Raw genomic sequence first — 13,646 nt, forward strand, 5'->3', positions numbered from 1 at the left:
GAACCGCCGCGTTGGTCGTGTGGTATGCCGCATACGATCGATAATCGACACACTATCGGGCTGCCGACCCAAATGGAAATTTTATATCGGGCTGGCTTGACGACCGATCAAACGCGGATCGTATCTATACTTTGTTACATTCCGATATTAAAGATTATAAATATAAATTATTGTTAATTTTGTCGCGAAATATATGTTGTGATAAACTAGTCTTCAAACTTGGTATTCTTTCTCCTTCTCTCTGTTAAACTATCATTGATTGACGTCACCGCAATGAAAATAAATCGTTCAAGCGTTAATGGAACGACAAGTTTGAGACACAAGTTGAAGAACAATCTACTTGGAAACTTGTTCGCGCGATATATCTCCGCCAACTATACGTGGGACCTAGATTTTCGGAATACACGCGTTTTTCCGATGAACAATATTCCTCGAATTCGAATCGACGTGTATACTCGATTGATTCGCGTTCGCGCGCGGGACGCTTTCGAGAGAATCGCCTTATTGATTAGACGCGCGACAGGCGTCGAAGTGTAAACCTCGCATTGGCTGATTATTCACTCGGCATTACCAGGTGTATCAAATGCTAATGCGCGGCGAAGCAAGGTACTCGAGCATCTGCTTAAACAGCCCTTCGCGATCGTCTCTCACTCCGGGGCCCAATCTCCCATCGCAAATCTCAACGATTCAATTCGCAGTTGCCAGTTGCATAAGCGCCTCCGATCTCGCTGCTTATCCCGCGTTACCGTCCGATTCATTCGACAATCTCATTCGGTATCCGTCCCGCTTGACACGAATCGAAAATGAATCTCGGATTAATAGCGCGGCGCACGAATCTTATATTGGTTTTATTCGCGATTCCATTAAAAGAAATACCGAATATATGGTACAATCGAATTATCTCATATTCGCAAACCTGTCTCCAAATTAAATTAAAATTATACAGTTCAACCTATATCGAATTTTTTTTAATAAATAGTGAATAAAACATACAAATTATTCTAATAAAATAAATTATATTAGTATGAGACTCTTAGAACGGGATAAATTTCAATCGACGAAAGATAAAAAATTCAGATTTTCTTTGCTAAGGATGAATTTTTTAAGCCATTATTCAAATGTATGAAAGAAACTGCACTTTTCCTTGGGATTCTCATGCATGTGACAAGTAAAACCACTTTCGGATAACGTTAGCTCTTCGCCTTTTCTCGTTTTCCGTTTATTACTTTTTTTCATCGTTAAAACGTATACTCTCTCGAGCAATATTTACACCCTTCTAGTCTAACTTGTCTTTTGCATTTCGCGACGCGTATATATACGGGCATAACGTACGGAACGACTATCCCACCGTCTCTCCCGCTTATCCCGCACATTTTCATTCTCGCCTCTCCCTCGGAACGACTATAGACTATAGCGACTATTCGCATCGGCCATATCAGCCGGTGCCAATAACGTACCGGGCAGATGGGAGATGCGGTGAGGACCGGGTGGTTGTTGGACCGTCCAACGGACGGGGGCGGCGGGGACAGCCGGGACGCTTTACCATCCGCAGACTCGTATTCATCGATCACCGTACCCGCCTAATTATAGCGTTTCACTAAACTCGCGCTCCTCGAAAAAGGGTGATGATCGCGATTATGTCCTGAGAATAAAATTATATGTATACTTTAGCGAAATATTTTGGTATTTTTCGCAATTTTAACGATATCAAAAATTTATCGGAAATTTTATTCACCCCCTAATATCATGCGTTGAAGAAAGATCGGCCGATGAAAAAATATAGACTAATTGTTCTTTCCATATCGATACTTGCAAATTTGTTACGAGACAAGTCTAAATTTTGCACTTCCTCGATTGTTCTTATTGTTAGATCTACAATTAATCTAGAAGAATTAACGTACGGCACACTTTTTAACTTTCGCAACCGATGCTTTTATGCTTTCAAGCCGGCTGGGGGAGACCGATCGCGAGAGAAAAGAGGGAGAGAAGAGAACCGCATTGCGCGCGTTTAAAGCGTATTAACATTGACTGGCGTTTTCGTAGTAGTCAGTGACGGAATTCAAAGTCAAGTACATGGACCTTTGTCCGCTTAATTTGTCGTGCAGCTGAGCGTAATGACCGCGCTTGCCTTTGAACCATACGGTGTGTGAAACGTTGCCGTCGTAGCATCGCGTCGGGAACGCACGTTTCCACACTTGTACACATAACCGATGTGCGTATCGCGAAAGGGAAAGACCACGTGTACATACATCTTCGTATATAAAAACATGTCTTCCCGATGACGTTGCGTTTGCCGTTGCATTTTCGCAACAATGTTTTCGAACCAGTAGCATATCTAACAATAAGTTTAAGTGCATGATGATCGCTTGATTGGTCTCTGATGTAATCGAAAATAATAAGAGAGCGAGTTATTATTAATATTTCCATATATATTTTTATATATATTTAAAATAATTATATATGTATATTGTTTAGAAAAAAGACTAGTATTCTTTTTTCGATAAATACATTATTTTTCTTCTGTAAAAATCTATTTTTCTGTGTTGCCATTTCTTAAAAAAAGATGATAAAATTTTGAAAATATTTGATGAATCTTAGGAATAATTATGTATCAAAATTTTCGATATAATATTGCTATAATAATTATTATATTAGTTATTATTATATTATAACATATAAAAAAGAAAGATTCGAAAACAGCAGATCTATCATAATCAAAACGTTGAATAATTTGATTGCCAATGTAGAGTGCTACTAGCAAAGTCATTCCTGTGACGATGACTCGCGAATTAGGAGTACATTAATATTTCGTCGCGAACGTATTCGCCCTATGTTAGCGACATGACGAGCTTTAACCGTGATTCACACGTAAATTGAGAAGAAAACTTGGCATTACTTGGCGAATTCATTGCAACAATGGCAAAGCCCGCGAGAAACTCCCACATGTTAATTTCGCTGGCGCGTCTCGAGTCCTTGAAGGTCTATAATTACGCGCCGTTGAAAATGAAAGAAATTCCCTGTAGGCCAGCGTGTCCATTGTCCCTGCATTGTCAGGCCAATTCTTTGTCCGAGGTGAAGCCTCTCGATCGCAATTTTTTCGGGAACGCGATTCACATTGCGCCCCGCCGTCCCTGTACCCTCCACGGCGCATCAGAGATGCCAAGTGTGTAGCTACATGCATTTAGGGTTTAGAGAAAAAAAAAATCGATAAAGGATTTATGGCATCTAATGTACGAATACATATGGCGTATTCCTTTTTCTCTCGTAACGGAATGCGAAATGCTGTAACGTAAATGCATCGCGCGCCTATCTCTTCTCCGAGACGATGTGAAATATTTAAATAGAACGGGAGAGCCGTGTCGAAGCTCTTTAGAAAAAGAAATGCAACCGATGTTTTTGCAAAGGTTGCTAAGATTTCTAGCAATTCTACGGATGAAAAGAGAAGAGAGCCTATATAGCGTAAGGGTGTGCGCTTATAACGCGAGATTGGGATTCGATCTAGCTTCTTCCCCCTCAGATTCCCCGCTGCGAAGACGACTGACCAGACTTACCCGGCGACGATTTTTATTGCTCGTCGCCTGCAGGGCCCGTCATTCTCCTCTGCGCGAACTTTCTGCGTCGGGAATGCCACCCACAATTCACGATGTTAATCATCGGACGCTCGCTCTTTTTTCTCCTCGTTCGCTTTTCGTCAGTCCCGCCTTACATCGACGATTTGTCTTTATTTCGAGTAGAAAGAAGGAAACGTGCGTGGGAAATGTATGGACCTCTATTAATTCTTACAAACCCAGATAAAAAAACGCAAGCGTACGCCATTCGAACAATCGTAGACTGGCTTACGGCTTCCGAGACGATGGCCGAGTAGGTTGTTTAACGTTTTATGGTGCGTCGTTACGTCGTTACGTCGTGTATAGAGGCATCTGTAAACGATAAAACCTGTATACATTCAGTGCTTAATGTTGGAGTGATGATAGAGTCCCGGATTCCCCGCTTCAACTTTCCTCTCTGTTAGATTTTTAATTTAATTCTCTTCATCGCGGGCGTACACACACATCTTCAAAAAAAAAAAAAAAAAAACACGCGTACCATCGATGGCTTTTTTTTTTTTGTAGGAAGTTTTCGTCTTATTTAGCACTGTTTCTCTCCTTTTCCCTCTCTCTTTCTCTTTCTTTCGAACGCCTCAAGTGCATATTGCAATTGCGACACGAGATGATACTCGCTCTTCGGAACGACCCTGACGGAGTCCTCGAATAGCCTCGCAGAGGGACACGATAACTCGATCGCGATAGCGGATGCACGAATCTAATGAGCGTCCATTTTTTAATTGATTCACGAGAGAATATTAGAGCGACTATGATTTTATTATATACGTAAGAATATGTAATAATATATAAGATTATATTAAGAGTAATACGAGATATCGTGAAAATCCAGATCTAATTTTAAACGAACTCTTTGTATAATAACGTCTCGTATCTAAAAAAAGGCATCGAGAAATTTTTATAAACGGCATAAATTTTTTCATCTCGATCGCGCGATAAAGTAAGTATTACATATACATGGATCGCGGAGCCGGAAGTGCGAACGGAGCCGCGTATCCGCGCGAAATCGACGGCAGCTCTTCCTGCGGTATACAATTAATCCTCCTAGCGAAGCGTGACTCGCAGATAGAGAGAAAGGGAGAAAGAAAGAACTTCTCATTCGCTCATCCACTCGCCTTAAGTATCTCGGCGCGGCGAGGCGAGGGTCGTGTTCGATTTATTCGATTAAGCGCCGACCGACAATAAAGATCGGGCGACAAGAAGCGTAGCGTAAAGCCCATGGTCGGTCGTGATATCCGGTCGCTCGGTAACCATCCGTTCGACCGGTGCGCGTATATACATGCGATTCCGCTTCCAGATAACCGCGTGCCGTACTTTTTGCGGATGTCACCGGTCGTTTTATGGGACACGCGTACCTACTCGGGATCTTGAAGGATCGGGCGACATGATATAAACGCGATGCGGAGATAACGGCGCGTCGTAAAACGCGCGAATCGGACGTTAATGTGTCGCCGTGCTAATAATTAATCGGTCAACATTGCGTTTCCTTCGTGCTCGAAACTGTTTTGGACCTTGTCTATGTGTGATCGCTTTGATTTTGTTTCTGAAAACTAAAAAAAAATATATAATATATTTTTTTAGAATTATTTTTCGAGTAATTAGCTAGATTCTCATGTCGCAAATTTATTTCAAACGTTTCTATATTGAACGCATCGGCGTTCGAGTGTCTTAAGAGTTTGCCTTCCATATAACTGGTACGTAAATTGCAGGCATGCGTGTATGTATATATACAAGGCGCGTTGCAGAAACGCGTTGCAGTGCGCGCGATAAAGAGAAACGTGCGCGGCGAATCGATACTGCTGTGACACGCGTTGCGGTAGATTTCCAAAAGGACACAAGGAGAGCTCGGAGATAAAGCAAAGAGTGGAAATACCGAGGCTGCCCGTATGCGTTCAGGTATATCAGTGGGCTTTTAGCATAGACGTCTTCCGACGTTTCCATTCTTGAATTGCGTTTCCGATAACAACGAAGGACAGTTAACCATAAGTAAAGCAGACTGTGCCATGTATCAGTTTTCACGGCAGACAAAGGAAGATTTGAATACTTCTCTACTGCAAAGAGAGACGTCAACTTTCGGACACGTGCGTAATAATTTTATTGGTTTAGAAATTTCAAATTTCTAAAGAAAGAAGAAATATTTTTTAAAAAATTAATAAATTGAGAAAATAAAGAGGATATTTTTTAAAATACATCATATATATTGCATAAATCGATATCACGTCATATCAAAGTTAAATTGGGTGACAAATTTATCGATTTAACATTGATGTAATTAATTAAGCTCGTTAATATAATACCGAAAAAAAAAACGCAGAAAAGTTTATTTTCCGTCAAAAAATGAAAGGCAAATCGTATATTCGAGCATTATGAGAGAAAGAGAATGAGATTTGCACGGATTCCACTCCCGAGCCCATTATCCATCCATTTTCAGCTAGTATAGAAAATTAGGGAGGTGCACCGGCGGTCGCGCCTGAAACGGTGTGTCGTTCCTCGTTTCCCTGCACCTCCCTTCCATCTTCCACCAGAAATGCACTTGGGCATCGATCGCGCGCGCGTTTATGGGCGGCTCGGCGAGAAGTCTCTCTCGATCCTCGACGACTGTACGTGCACGGGAGGAGATGCAGCCGAGAGAGAGAGAGAGAGAGAGAGAGAAAGCGTACATTGGCAATCGGAAATATCGGTTCTCTCATGCGAACCAACGGGGCGATGGTCATTCTGCGGAATCCGCTTGCCATCGTCGCGAAGCAACGACTGTACTGTATGATTCGCGCGAGCGCGATATTAAATGTCATAATAGGCGATGTCAAGCTCGTAGCGGCGGACAGTGACAGGAGCAGAGAAGGAGAGAGAAAGAGACATTTATATATTATACGTACGTTAGAAAAGATTCCGCGAAATCTAAAAGAAAATACATAAGAAAACGAAATACGTAAGAAAATGTATTAGCTTAAAGTATCAAGGATATATATCTATCTATAAACGGTAGAGTATGATGGATAATAGGAATATATGCATGCGTCAAATATAAGATAGAGTAGATTTCTAAGAGTTGAATTTTATGACAAATACAAACGATGAATATCATTATTTCGATTAGTTCCGTTTGGTTTCTCGATATATATAAAAAAACGCCTTCGTTCCTCTACTCCGGCACCGCGACGTCGGCCGGCCAGGAACGGCGCGATCGCATGCGCGGCCCGATTTGCTCATTTACGAGAGAGATACGCCTTCCGTCTTTATTTATTATTCCCCGCCGCCGCATTCCGCGTTCGAAGCGCACGGAACTGCCGCACAAAGTACCGCGAGCGATGTTTAGCTTTTTGAATAAAAAGAGAGAGAGAGAGAGAGAGAGACTGCGTATACGCCGATAATTGACGGCTTGCGCGAGAAAAGTTTGTTAAAGGAATACCGAGGAGTTTCGAACGATAAGAACGATTTTATTTTTTAATTCTTATTTGCCACGAATCAGATAATAGATAAGAATCAGACAATATTAAAAGATATCTTTACATTTCATTTTTCGAAAGATCAATTCTTTTAGGTTCCGGCTTCCTTATCTATTTTTGCGCATCCGTGGCGTGGCAACTTTAGCCGCATTATATATATATATATATAAATTCGATAACTGCCATGATAATCCGCAAAACGAGATTATGTAATCATTGTGTACCTCCAATTATAATTGATATTGTGAGCACGTCGGATTTAATTTCCATATTTAAATAATTCTCTCCCTCAATGGCCTGCTGATCGATTTCCATGCTTGCTATTAATAAACCGATATAATTTGGTTTTTATTGCAGTTTCATGTCCCTCATGTTATTCGATTATTCATTCGAATGAAATTATAGCGCTTTCCAAAGTTCTTGGCACGCGATACGTCTTCTCGCGAATCAACCTTCCGCCTTCGAATCGTCGTCTGACCAATTCATCCTCGTAAATTCGTCGAGACCGGTTTGCGATATTGGTTCGCGAGCAATCTGGTTACAACGCCGTCGCAAAATAAAAGCGAAATATAAAAAAAAAAAAAAAAAGAGAAAAAAATGTCGAGAGTAGCGCTTGTGACGAGGACGACAACGAGGACAATGTGAGAGGTATCATCGATTATATTCCCCTGTCGGGAAAAAAAAACATTTTCTCTCTCTTTCTCTCTCTCTCTCTCTCTCATAGTACAGTCGCCGGCTCCGAAATCATTTTGGCGAATATTCATTTTTCCTCGGCGCGGCACCCTCTGGCACTCCGACCCTGCCGGCTCGCTACCCCTTTTTCCCCTCCAACCCCCTTCCTACGCTCCTCTCCCGCACCATCGGACGCAACGACACGCTGCACTTTCCCCCACTGCCAGGCACAGATCCATCTGTATCCGCGCAGCCCTCCCTCATTGTGTGCGCTCCAAGGTTTGCGTGAGATCGTCCCCTCCAGCACCCTTCGTGTCTCCCCTTCCCTCCCCTATCTCGTATCGTTACCCTGCCGTCGCAGCCGCCGCCACCGCCGCCCCACCCTGTGGCCCTTCAGCCCTCCGGTTTCCCCTCGTCCCTCTGTCCCTTGTCTGGCGCGCGTGATCTCTCGCGCACCCCAACCGATCGGCACAGACGGCTGGCGGTCTGGCCGTCTGGTTGCCCGGCAACGCGGCGCTGCCTGCCTCGATACCGGCATCGATGCGAGAGGGTGCATCCAGCCGGCGGCGATCTCGAGGCCGCGCCGCAATCGTGCAAATTCCGAGAAGCCCGGCTGTTGCGGAGAAATCATCTCTCGCGCGAGATGGACGAGAGGCTTGACCTTCGGCGGCGCGACACGCGTTTTCCACCTTCCGTCTCTGTTCTCTTTCATCATCTATCCATTAAGCTCGGCAGAGCCATTTAATTAATGCGAGAGACATCCCCACGTAAAAGCTTCCGAACGATAATACTTTTTTATCGGATCATTTTTATCGATTGTCATTATCATTGTTGCGGTACACTGACGCTATTCTGCTACGAAACGTTAGAGACACGAATATATGGGATTTAGTTTATCGAGCGTCCTGGATACTCGCGATAAAAGTGAAGGAGATATTCTAGAACTCTGTACCGTCTATATTTAACGAGCCGGATTTTGCACGTTAATTACTCGTCACGGAACTATCTTCGGCATGAGAGACTTATCTTTAACTCTGTCCCATATAGCTTTAATTAGAGTATCATTTTAAGATTGTATGTTACGAGTTACATATTCGCCTGGCAGTATATTTGCAAGAAACGCTATCTCTAAAGCCGCTTCTCTGTTAACTTTAACATAGAGCGAGGCTCTTGCAATGCTTGTAAAATTTTTGCGTATAAAAATATTATCGGATATTTTCAAATAAAAGAAGATAATCATATAATCAAAGAAATATTAAAGAAAAAATTTCGTAAAAGGTAAAGAGGATAGTATTGTGTCAAATATTAACATAGTATAGTTTGCGATATCTAAATTATATATTCAACAATACATTTGTATTAATGATTAATCGACTGATGAGAAGAGTGTCACCTCTCGATACACGCGTCACCGAGACACGTCAACGGTTCGTGAGTCACTCGCAGCCGGCTTTGACTCATTGTCAGACGCCGACTATCGCGGCGATTCAATTAACGGGGTCGCTCGTAATTGCTTAACCCGGTCAATTAGCCGAACGGGTACGATCCTCTCGCGCCGACGAGGAGACTGAAAGATGAGCACGATGAGCGAGGATCATCGAAGACGCGTTTATAGCGGTGGGAATATGACGGCTCGTCTTTTTTTTTTTTTATCCAGAAAACCTCTGGTCGAGAATCTCCCTTTATGCAAAATAATTTCGAGTATCGAGTATCAAAGCGACAAGGGACGGAAAAGGAGCGCTGTCAACGAAGGAGGGAGATTGGCGCAAACGACAAATCTTGATTCTTCCTGGAACGCGGTGATCGCATATGGGAGAGATTACGGACGTGTCGAGATTCACGAAAAATAATTGCTCGCATTAGCAATAACAAGGAGCCGTGTCTCCCATTTCCCCTTTTCCTCCGCCCCTATATTAGTCACCCGGTACATCACGGGCGCAAAAAGGACGGGAGAAGGGAAGCGCATCCCCCACTTGCACTTTGCAGGCAGTAAACGAATGACGTTATTTAACATCGTAGTTGTGCAAAGGCAACGCGTAATTTTAACCGCATTAGAATCGAAAAATGACCCGTTGTCTCTAGTATATATTACGATAATCGCTAATTGTACGAAACATTCTAATTGTACGCTCTCAATTGACGTTCAATTTTGCAGTATGTTAAAATGTATATATACAGAGAGAATATGTATGGTATTGTATTATTATTATTATTAAGAACTCATTTTTTTACGAGATTATAAGTAGGAATCTTCAACGACGACTTTCTCTTCTTTCGAACGTATCCACGTTCGCGTTCGTGGACGCGGAAAGAAGAGAGGCTTACTTTCTTCTCGAAGAGGCAGGCAGGTAAACGACACCCCGTCGTTCCACGTGCCGTTGAGGATGTAAGCGCAGGTTTTGTCCGCTTTTGTGCGGAATCAACGGACGGCGTAGGCGAAAAGTTCTTCCTTTTTTCTTTTTTTTGTTTTTTTTTTTTTTTTTTTTTTAGATGTCCCTTTCAGGACACGATGCTGCGTATTGGTAAAGTTGCAGGTCTCTGAAACGGCTGAACAATGTCCCGGTAAATGCCCTCTCGGTAACTGCTTACCTCCTACCTACCTAATACCTATATCTACCCTTTCGCTTCTCTACATTTTCTGTCTTTTTTCCCTCTCTCTCGCTTGTTGGATATCATCGAAGCTCGCACGCAATGCGTGCGTCGCGTCGTGGAAAGCCGTGAATGGTACCGTGGTAATGTTAACGCAGATGTATTTATATGGGTGTCGTTATATGTATACATATATACGCGCGTATACATATATATATATATATATATACGGACGTGCCGTCAATGCCCGCAAGTGGTGCCTTTTATTGATAGACAACAGCGACGACACATACACGTATCGAGTGGGCGTCGATAGCCGTGTCGTCATAGCGGGCGACGAGACGCGTGACGCACGCATGGACATTCGGCCTGAGACAGGGTTCGGAATATTCGTCGACATTAGTAATCACATCTTAATATGCAAGCGGGAATTTGCGATTAGCCTAATGTGTCGAAATGAGAACACGATGAATTGATATTCCGATGACTGAAGAAGTTACTAAAGACGGTATATATATATATATATATATATCGAAACAGTAGTTTCTTCGAAACAAAACGCGTCATCTTGTTCTTAGTTTTACTGCAGTGCAATATATGGTTACGCGAGATCACATACATATAAAATGAGTGTAATAATATTAAAAAAGATTGATAAGCACGCGTATATTTTCGTTCGAGCGACTCGAGTGAATGGAGAAAGCGTCGCGAAGACGACCGCACGGCTGCTTGCAACAACATTCCTTTGTTAGAAACCAATTCCTTGGCCAATAAGGCCCGTCTGCGCGTCTGACTCATAACGCGACCGCCGAGTGACTCAGGCACCGAGACCGCCAGCAATGTCCTGACGGAGGACGCGGTATATCCGAACCTGCATTCAACGCTGTTCATTAAATTCTCAGAATGGCCGTTTTCTACGATACCGTAAATCGAGTATACTAGAATTTTCTGCCGACAGTGCAAGATGCCTTCCGAGAAGCCTGCCTCACTCTCTCGAACCTCCTCGGTTCTTCGATTTATCTGCACAACAATTTGCAATTTAATATAGAGAAATAAAAGTTTTTAGTATGGAAATAAAAATGTAAGATATAAAAATAATATAAAGTGAATGACAGATTCCACAATCATCTTATCTATGCAATATGCCAATGCAAAACATGTATCTCACAATCAGATTGATAAAATAATATTCATATAAATAATATAAAATACTTTCAGGGCACAGTTTAGTGTATCACTCGAGCATGTCCCGACGGCGTGGTGATATCGTACACCGCCTTATGAGAAAAGAAAAAAAATCGCAGCACGACTTGAACGCACGGCACCTGCGCGCTCGCCTTCCCTCCCGGCAGCTCGAATATTTCCGGCTCACCTTGCAACCGAGAACACGCCGCTCGAACGAACGGTGCATCGCGCAGCTGGCGAACAGATTTTTTTGTCTCCAATGCATCTCCCGACAATCAGTGTAGCGCATTACCGCGTCACACTGATCGACCGTCACAGTCGATCCACCTGGTCGCTCGATTTCACTTCTGCTGGTCGCATTTGATGCTGTCTAGCATTTTGCAGTTTGTCAATTCTAGCTCGAGACTATCGAAATGTTCTGATATTCTACAACTGAAAAGCGTACGTTTCCGTAAAAAATATCACTTTATTCGAGATTTCATCGAAAGATTACCGTTACTATGAAACAAAATGACGATTAGCGCTCAACGTAAATGCTACATCGAACAGTATTTGCAGGAATACTGTTGTCGAGGATTTAACGAGCTTAACATCTCGACGCGTTATATCATATGTAGTAGTAATACATTATAAACATTTCGTTCTCTCTATTGTTACTTAATTCTTAATCAATTACTTCATTCTGTACATTAACATTCCACGAAAGAAGAGCGGCATCTAATATTTGTCGTATATAAACGATATGTACACTTAAACGATAGATTCAGAGCGTAAAACTAGAAAATATAACAATTATTTTCATACTCATTTATAGATAAATGATTCTATCATTATCATCGTTCACGAATGCATTGCAGTAACACAGCAAGGTGATGCTTGTTACTTATATCTGCTATTATATGTATATTACACAATTGTTAAAATATATACTTAAAATACATGTTTACTCTACAGATGTATTTTATATATGTAAACATGGAAAAATTTGTATAAGTTTCTCAAATTTGTGTTATGTGAATAATTACATTCGCGTGTATCAAAGTAATTGCAAGAGAATTTTCTTCGCTATTATACTACAATAGATATAAATCGGAAATCAGCTCGCGTTTTAAAAAATTGAATAAGGAATAATTATTATGTGTTTAATTTAGATACATATGCCTAATAATGTTTTCCAACATTAATTAAAACAACGATAGATGTGTCTGATTAATTTTTGCACATAGAATTCGCTCTAATTAAAGTCTATGGACATGAGATTTCAAAATTTGTATTAATTTTTTAGATATATCGTAATACATTTACAAAAGTGTGCTTCTAATTAAAAATTATTTTTATTCTGAGATATGTGCTTTTCACATATTATTAGTTAAACAAATGCCATTAATTATTTTTGTATGTTGGAAACTTGATTATTTTTTAAACTGAGTAAATGTAATTACGTCGAAATAGTAGTCAAGATATTTAAAAAAATACTATAAAATTTTTGCAAATAATTAACAAAATATTTCACTCGTAAATATAATTAACTCGGCATAATCCACTTAATTTATAATGGTTAGCACACATATATATCGCCTTCATGAATTCTGTCCACGTGTTTATTATTTATAGTATGTCTGCAAAGTATTTAATTTTTCTTGTTTTATTAAAAAGAAATTGATCGATATATTTTAAATCCGAAAAAAAAAACATTCTTTCTTTATACACATATAAACATTGTCTATATTTAGCACAATAAATATTGTATAGATATCTCTTCTACACAGATTAATTAAAGAACAGTTACAAATAAATAATAAAAAAATATAAAGAATTTTCTGATACATACTTGTAAAAAAAATGATACTTGCCCAAATATAATGTATACACATCTAAAAAAAAAAAAAAGATAAAAAGAAAAAGAAAATACTTTGCAAACACAACCATAGATAATAAGAACATAAAAATCTAAATAATTTTTTTCCTAATGTTTCTACAGCACCCCGTGAGACTCACATGTCACATTTCGCTGTTTTGAGATTTTTATTCTCGACATAGTAATTGAAACTTGCTGGAAGATCTCAATAATGTGTATCATTTTTAAGAAATTTAATGAATAAATATATATATAATATAATATATATATATATATTTATTATATATAATATAA

At 40.6% G+C, this 13,646-nt stretch overlaps 1 protein-coding gene and 1 long non-coding RNA gene across 3 annotated transcripts in view; one reads left to right on the plus strand and one right to left on the minus strand.

Moving 5' to 3' along the window:
• LOC115241650 overlaps window positions 1–13,199 on the plus strand; it is an 18,451-nt gene extending 5,252 nt beyond the window's left edge. Inside the window, exon 4 of the long non-coding RNA XR_003884934.1 lies at window positions 11,528–13,199. This is a non-coding gene — a long non-coding RNA (uncharacterized LOC115241650). The remainder of the gene's footprint in view (window positions 1–11,527) is intronic.
• Window positions 11,946–13,646, minus strand: part of LOC115241646 (transportin-3) — a 7,331-nt gene continuing 5,630 nt past the window's right edge. For both annotated transcript variants that reach the window (XM_029817491.1, XM_029817492.1), the window contains one exon: window positions 11,946–13,637. The gene's annotated coding sequence lies outside the window, so the exon portion shown is untranslated. The remainder of the gene's footprint in view (window positions 13,638–13,646) is intronic.

This window comes from Formica exsecta, unplaced genomic scaffold, assembly GCF_003651465.1.
Source record: "Formica exsecta isolate Colony F162 unplaced genomic scaffold, ASM365146v1 scaffold500, whole genome shotgun sequence".
In the NCBI taxonomy this organism is placed as follows: domain Eukaryota; kingdom Metazoa; phylum Arthropoda; class Insecta; order Hymenoptera; family Formicidae; genus Formica; species Formica exsecta.